Below are 7238 nucleotides of genomic sequence, written 5' to 3'. Positions count from 1 at the left end.
AAACCACCAAAAGGCCCCTTTATTAGGGGCACTGCATGACCTTGTGACACAGCTTCTATTTTTCTACATTGCTTAACCAACAGTGATGGCCATCACTCATGCTGATTAAGTAAACCGCAGTGTTAATAGATTTTCTATGGAAAGGCTTCTGACAGAAGTACAAATGTATTCAGGCTGAGCCCCTGAGGCACTGCGCCCTGATACATGGCTCCAGTATCGGCCCCGGAAATTTTTACGAGCGGACCGACTAGCTTGTTTAAGGTCAAGAGGTTACATAAAAAACCAGATTGGTTTAAACTGTGTCATTCGATTGACACTAGAGGGGGGAAACCCATCATGCCTCACAGTGGGAAATCCTAAACGCTCTCCCTAGGCTCTCTGAGATATTTATTTTTAGTATTAGAGGGAGGTTCAACAACATAGGCAGCAGAGAAGGTGCCAAGGCTGAAATCTGCTGGTGTTAAGACTGAGTCACTCACGCCCCCCATGTTGTCCAAACCCAAACAAACAGCAACACTGAGTCACTAACACCTTTCGACATGCCTGGACCCAAACACGAGCTGTGGAAGGGTCAGCAGGCAGACACTCACCACTGATCAGAAGCACATGAGCGGAGGACGAGTTATTCTGGCTGAAACTGTGAAAACAGTTCCGGGATTATTAGGGAGATCAAGTGTTATCCAGAGACAGTGTAGGTCCACAATCCTGTCTCCTTTAATTAAAGCCACTTCCTGCCGTTTTGATTTCCTTACATAAGACTTTTAAAGAGTTGCCACTGTGCAGTTGGCTGTTGTCTTGGAGTTATAGAAGTGTAGCTGTGCAAGAGTGTTGATGACAAAGCATTTTTGACATTTTCCAATGGCTTTTCAAAGGATTTTATAAGCCTGAAAGGTTTCAGGAATTTTTTTCAGCCCACACAGAAACATGTTACTTTTAACACTTTCTTTTCCACCAGTCTCTCCTTTCGATGGAAGAAACAGCTATAGTCTGTGTTAACTATCTGAAAAGGTTGCTGATTGCGGCTGAGGTGCCCTTGAGCAAGGCACCTAATCCCCCACATTGCTCCCCAGGCACAGTAAAGTGTTGCCCACTGCTCATGGTGTAATTCTGGTGAGTAATGGGAACCAGACTTTAAATCTATAGCCGTGGTTGGTCTAGAGAAGTTGCGATGCTCAATACACACTAGAAAACAGTAGGCTGTCTGTATCTTGTTGGGGTGGGGGGCATTTGGAGACATTTCGCTTTCAGTTAGCAAGCCTCAGCTCGACTTTGTCAAATTGGCTTAACTCCATGACGCTTTGGCAAAAACTTACATTCCTTATATTTCTTCCTGCTTTAATCTTTTTTTTTGTCACTTCCACTTCTTCACACTGTCAAAGTTCCTTGTGTTTACAAATTCAAACCATATCTAAACTATGATCCTCTCAAGGCGAGGGGCCTTTCCTTTGAATCTTTCAGAACCACTGTTGTGCAGCCCACCAGCATTATTAAGTGCAGAAAGTTCTGGGAGACTCTGCTCACCTGCTGGGTTTACTTCCACCGCCAGTATCTACAGCATCTACAGCATCTACTGGGAGCATAATTGTGGTTGGGGGAGCTTAATTAGTAAGAGTAAGTCCTGAACACTTTGTCTGCATATTAAATGACTTAATGATAACAATAAACAACAATATGAATCTATTATTTAATCAAACCATGCAAGGATGTGCTTCTGTGAGGTGCTGACTGAATTTATGTCTCACTTGAGATAACCAGAGGGGAAAAAAAACGTTTTCAAATGTGTTACAGTTCACAACACTACACGTTAGACTCGCAACAAGTGCTATAAAAATGTTAGGCCGTCACATAACAACCACTTTCAACAGACAACCATCACTTTCCATCACCAACGGTCAAAAAGAAAACACAGAGCATGAGCTGACAAGCACAGGAAGATGGCACTACACACGAACTGTCCAAACAATAGTAGAGAGCTCCATGATTGAAAGTTTAAACGTCCACGTCCACTTCTGTTATGGTTGTTTGTCACCACCACGCGGCAATCTCCGTGTCTGAGCTGGGAGGCAAACCAGGAAGTGCCTTAAGCTGCATTCTACCGAAAATTCCAGCAGGGGGTGCTAAGTTTGGCTGCAAAAAAATCTCTCCATTCATTTCAGTGCAAAATGAGAAAACTTCTCACTTGATTTATTACCTCAGAATTTTTTTTTAGAACAACACCACAGTCTCAATCACTAGTAAAACATCTTCTTCAAGACAATTTGATGTTAATAGTTCTAATAATGGCCCCATTTAGAAGAAAATAGAAGATACAGAATCGTATGATTTGGGGAGTGGCTACCTTTGATTGACAGGTCACTTACAAGACGAGCCGGCATCAGGAGAGAAGCAGAACAATGCGTATCCACGGTACTATGTCAATAAAGTCATATATAACATTATATAGATAGAAAAGAGGACGTTTACCGATTTGGTCTCATAACTTTGACCCTTTCACTGTATTTTCACTTAATGAGTAAAAATGTCTTGTTCAGCATTTGGTTGGACTAACAGACACTCCAGGGAGTTGCTGTTCAGTTTTCTGAGGTCAGTAACATACATTTTGTTTTTGTTTTTTGCTAGCCAAAACTAACATCCCAGTTAATGCTCCAGTTAATGCTAATATGAGTCAGTCAGGTTGAGGTGTAGAGAGGCGTGTAGTCAGTGTCGTCAGATCCCTCTCGCTCCTCCACAGTCCAAATATGGTCTGCTCCCCATATCAGAAACAAGATGGCGACGCAAGATGGCGATGAGTGTAACGCTGAACTCAATTCTTCCAACGGGCAGTCCACAAACCAATGGGTGACATCACGGTGACTATGTCCATTATTTATATACAGTCTATTGCCACCACCACCTGATCCTCAGGTGAGTTTTAAGCCAACTTCAAGCACGTAAACTCCTTTCATATACAGCCGATGTGAACAGTAATGTCAAGGAAAAGCTCCAGCTTGAATAAATACGTTAAAGCATCCCAGATGGGCTTAAAACGCGTAACAGCTTGACGTTGGAAGCATCCTGTTAGTTTTTACTTCCAACATGGCGCAAGTTCACCGGAACGTAATTGTCACTAAATTGTTGAGACATTTTTCTGCATCACAGTCAGCTTCCACCATCTCTCGTTTAAACGGAATAACTTATTAATTTATAACAAAACGTCACACATTTTCTTGGCTAACGTGTAGCTTAGCGAGTGCGGACATTTCAAACAGTTAGAAAAATATGCAGCGCCAGGGATTGATAAAGAATGTAAGAAATTCAGTTTAAAAAAAAAGTATATATATGCATTTATAATTATATATTCACACAGATTCAGTAAATATGTTAAATCTGGAGCAGAGATCATCTAATTTTAGCTAACAGACTTTACATGAATTTATTGCAATTATTTACATTTTAAAGTTAATACATCTTGTTGGATTCACAAATATTCTCATTTTTGTAATTAGAGGAAATGTGTTCTGGGGAGCTCCAGCACCCCCTTTGCTGCCAAACCTGCCTCTGGGATCCTATTCTAACCCCTTTCTGAATGGGACTACGCCTTATGAAGATACATTTTTCATTCTGTCTGAATAGGAGAAGAACCAGACAAATCTGCCAGAACAAATAAATATATAACATGAACTGTGCAGTTTCATGTGTCTGTGTAAAATTCATTGATCTCCAAATATGCTGTTTATTTTTCCTTAGAGAAAAGAAAGAGACAATTATACAATTTTAATTTGAAGGAGTACACCCACATTTTAAATCATCAAACAGATGATTCCAATTATGTTAAATACAGCTCTATTCAGCTGTTGCTTGATCTTTATTATTATTATTATTATTATATATGCCAAGAAACTATAAAACAAACAAAAAAACTGAACAAAGCCTCAACTAAATTACAGGCTACATGGCTGCTATGCACACACTATGCCTACAGTTTAACAGCTATAGGATATTATAATTCTGATGTGCCCTTTCATAAACCATTCAAAGTGTTGGGAAATGTTGATCTGTTTCTGAAAAGTAAAGGAGTAAAGTCTTCATCCTCTGTTTTTGCCAACTTTTATTTCAACTCATTTGTAATAAAGATATTAAAGTGTTGGACCGACACACCAGCCAACAATCTTTCTCCGCAGCCACACCACAAAAGCTAAAAAAGATTTGGAAGAACATTTGGATGGAACCAGCCTCTGTGTCTGAGTCTCCTTGTCAAGGTCTGGAAGTAATCCACTCCTCTTCAATAAGGAAAGAAAGAGGGAAAATTATAAAGCTGACAAGTCCCAAATGTGTGTCCCTTCCCTCCTAAAACGTAATTAACCCTTGGTGGTTCGTTTTAAGCAAAGCTAGAACAAGAATAACTTTGATTTTAGTGGGAATGAGGGAGAGAAAATAAACACAAGTATTAAAATACAGAAGCCATATTGAAAAATTGATCAAACAGTTGATAAGAGAATATTGGTGACGAGGGGAAGGTCAAACAAATGGAAAACTAAAGACTTTCTTTTTCTCAAGGAAGAAGGAGGAAATGAAACATAAAGAAAAGAGGGGATCTGCACAGGATTAATGGATCTTGGATGTGTAGACCTCCCCAGAGCTGGAGATTTGATTCTACTCCATTCATCCAGACCTCTTTTCATCCCTCAATCCGCATTTAAACCTCCCTTCATCCCTCGGCCCTCTGATTTTCTAGTACCAGCGTCTGTCATCACTCCTACTTCCCTCCTGACTCTCTCTCTTATTGTGCCCTGTCCTCTTTTCAAGAAAGACATTGATTAGCAGAGGACACAGTGATTGACTGCTCTGTCACAGTGCAGCTCATGGAGATTCAATCAGTCCATTGTTAGCTTGAAGTGCCTTGTATATTTATATCTCTGGAGATTAAAGTTTAAGAAGGGGAGTGGTGGGGAAAGGCTGGGACAAAGAAAGAGAAAGTGCACTGCTGGTGTTAATCTGACATTTCTTTACAGTGAATTCCCCCTCTCCCACTATAACTGTGGTGTACAGATGGTGCAGTGCATCAGATTGAGTCACACTGAAACCAGATAGATATGTTCCAGACTTGAAGTTTGATACAGTCTATATGTCCTAAACCAGGAACACGGCCAGAAATAGACACATTTCTTTCCTTTCAGCAAATGTGCACCTCACAACAGAGGAAACAGTTGCAGCGAACAAACACTGACACGACACCGTGTCCGAGTTGTCAGACATCCGTCTCACATGTTTGATGGATGGGACTTGATATCTATGCAGGAGGAGACTGCTTATGCTCAGCCAGAGGTGCCCATTGGTACCAACAGGTTTTCTTTGATTACAGCACCCCCTAGTGGCTGCAGGGCTCAGAGTTATTTGTTGTGCTTCAATCACATCTGGATGCATGTAGTACATTTCAACAAGCACATCTGCATCACATATTATTGGCACAAGGAGATCAATTTGCAAAATATAAATATAATCTGCAACATGAGAAAAATACAACAAAAGAATGCATGTAAGTCCGATTCATTGGGCCCATAAAATGATGTAATTTGGGCAAACACCCCAAATGAACAAGAAACATATTGATATTCACATATTTTTATGTGTTGAAATTGTCTCTGACATTCATGCCATCGCCTCATTATACAACCCAAATTCCCCAAAAGTTTGAATGTTGTGAAAAACAGAATAAAAACAGATGGTTTGCAAATCCTCTGTAACCTGCATTCAACCTAATACTTGCACAACTTTATTTTATTTAATGCACAAACTGGGAAACTTTTAATCATATGTAAATATATAAACTCAAAATGTAATGCATTGTGTCTTTATGTACGTTTTGAACTCAGGTTTTTTTTTTCTCATAAAAGTGAATGAAACCTTGTCTGTTTGTTTTAAGCATCAAAAACAACACTTTAAAAGTCAACAGCAGAATAACTCTCCAGAAACAACATCTTGGCTACTGTTCATAATCCTGTGAACTGTTTTTATTGGAACCACTTTCAACAGAAGAAACAGGCCCAGTTCCAATGTCCCACTAAGCTTTAAATCCTCACAGACTTTAATTGACGTCATCTGTGTAATCAGCATTAGTGTTGTGTGATGGCTGCAAACACTGTTTGAGTAATGGAACAGCAGTCTGTGTGATATCATTTTATCTGAACACACACATGATCAGTAGGCTGAAAGTTTAGGGCTGATATTTTGGGCTCTTTGTAGTTCAGTCAATTTAAATTTCATTTAATGTTGTGAAATGGTCGGATGGTTCCTGATGGAAACATGTGACCGCTTTTAAAAAGACACAATTAATGTTGTAAAAAGGAACTATTTGCTTATGTCAAAGCACCAGATGTTATGGAAACAAATCAGGGTTTGGGATAAAATAACTACTTTTGTACTGATTGGAAGCAGATTTATGGTTGATGTAGGTGGTGATGTAAGAGGGGATATAGCTACGTATAGAAAAATATTTGCAGGTTAACTTAACAATGTCAGATTCTGACCCATAGACTGTATATGTTCTGACCCTGAGTGCTGCCCTCTAGTGGATACATCACTCAACACCCATGGCAAAGTAAAGGACTCATGTAATTACAGGGGCAGGTATCTATTTTTGTACGTTGGGGGAGCATAAATTAGGCTTTAACGGACTTTCTCAGTCTTTATACTACATCTCCTCACTTCAGTGTTACCTTCTTTCCTCCAGTTATAATTTGCATGACCACGCAAGCCTAATAGTGAATGTCAATATGGGTTGTTATAAGCTCCACTTCCTGGCTCACAATTTTGTGGGATGCCTAGGAATTAAATTGCATTACTTTTGTAGGTAAAACTATGAACAATTTTAGTTTAATGAACTATAGTGTTTTTCTCTTCCTTTTTATACAGTGTCCCTACTGTAGGACTAAATAAGAAGTGAGAGAAGAGATAAATATCCTCTTGGCAACTCTTGTCTGCTTCATTTTTAAATCACAATGCTATATATTGTGTGTTATAATTTAGAACAGAAGTCTAGTTATCCTGATTTGATGTAAGTGTGTGTAAAGTGCTCGAAAGATCAACTAGAAGGCCCTCAAACACTTACACAGTCCAGTCCAGAGGCTGTCCTTAAATGACTTCCATCCCTCATTAGTACACGACTGAAGCTCTGGCTGCATCCTGAGGGTGCAGCAGTCAGAAGAGACACTAGAGGGCAGCCAATACTCGCGTATAAACCCTGCAGTCCGGGTCTGTGA

This window comes from Centropristis striata, chromosome 13 (assembly GCF_030273125.1).
Source record: "Centropristis striata isolate RG_2023a ecotype Rhode Island chromosome 13, C.striata_1.0, whole genome shotgun sequence".
NCBI lineage: Eukaryota > Metazoa > Chordata > Actinopteri > Perciformes > Serranidae > Centropristis > Centropristis striata.
This window is presented reverse-complemented; position numbering follows the sequence as displayed.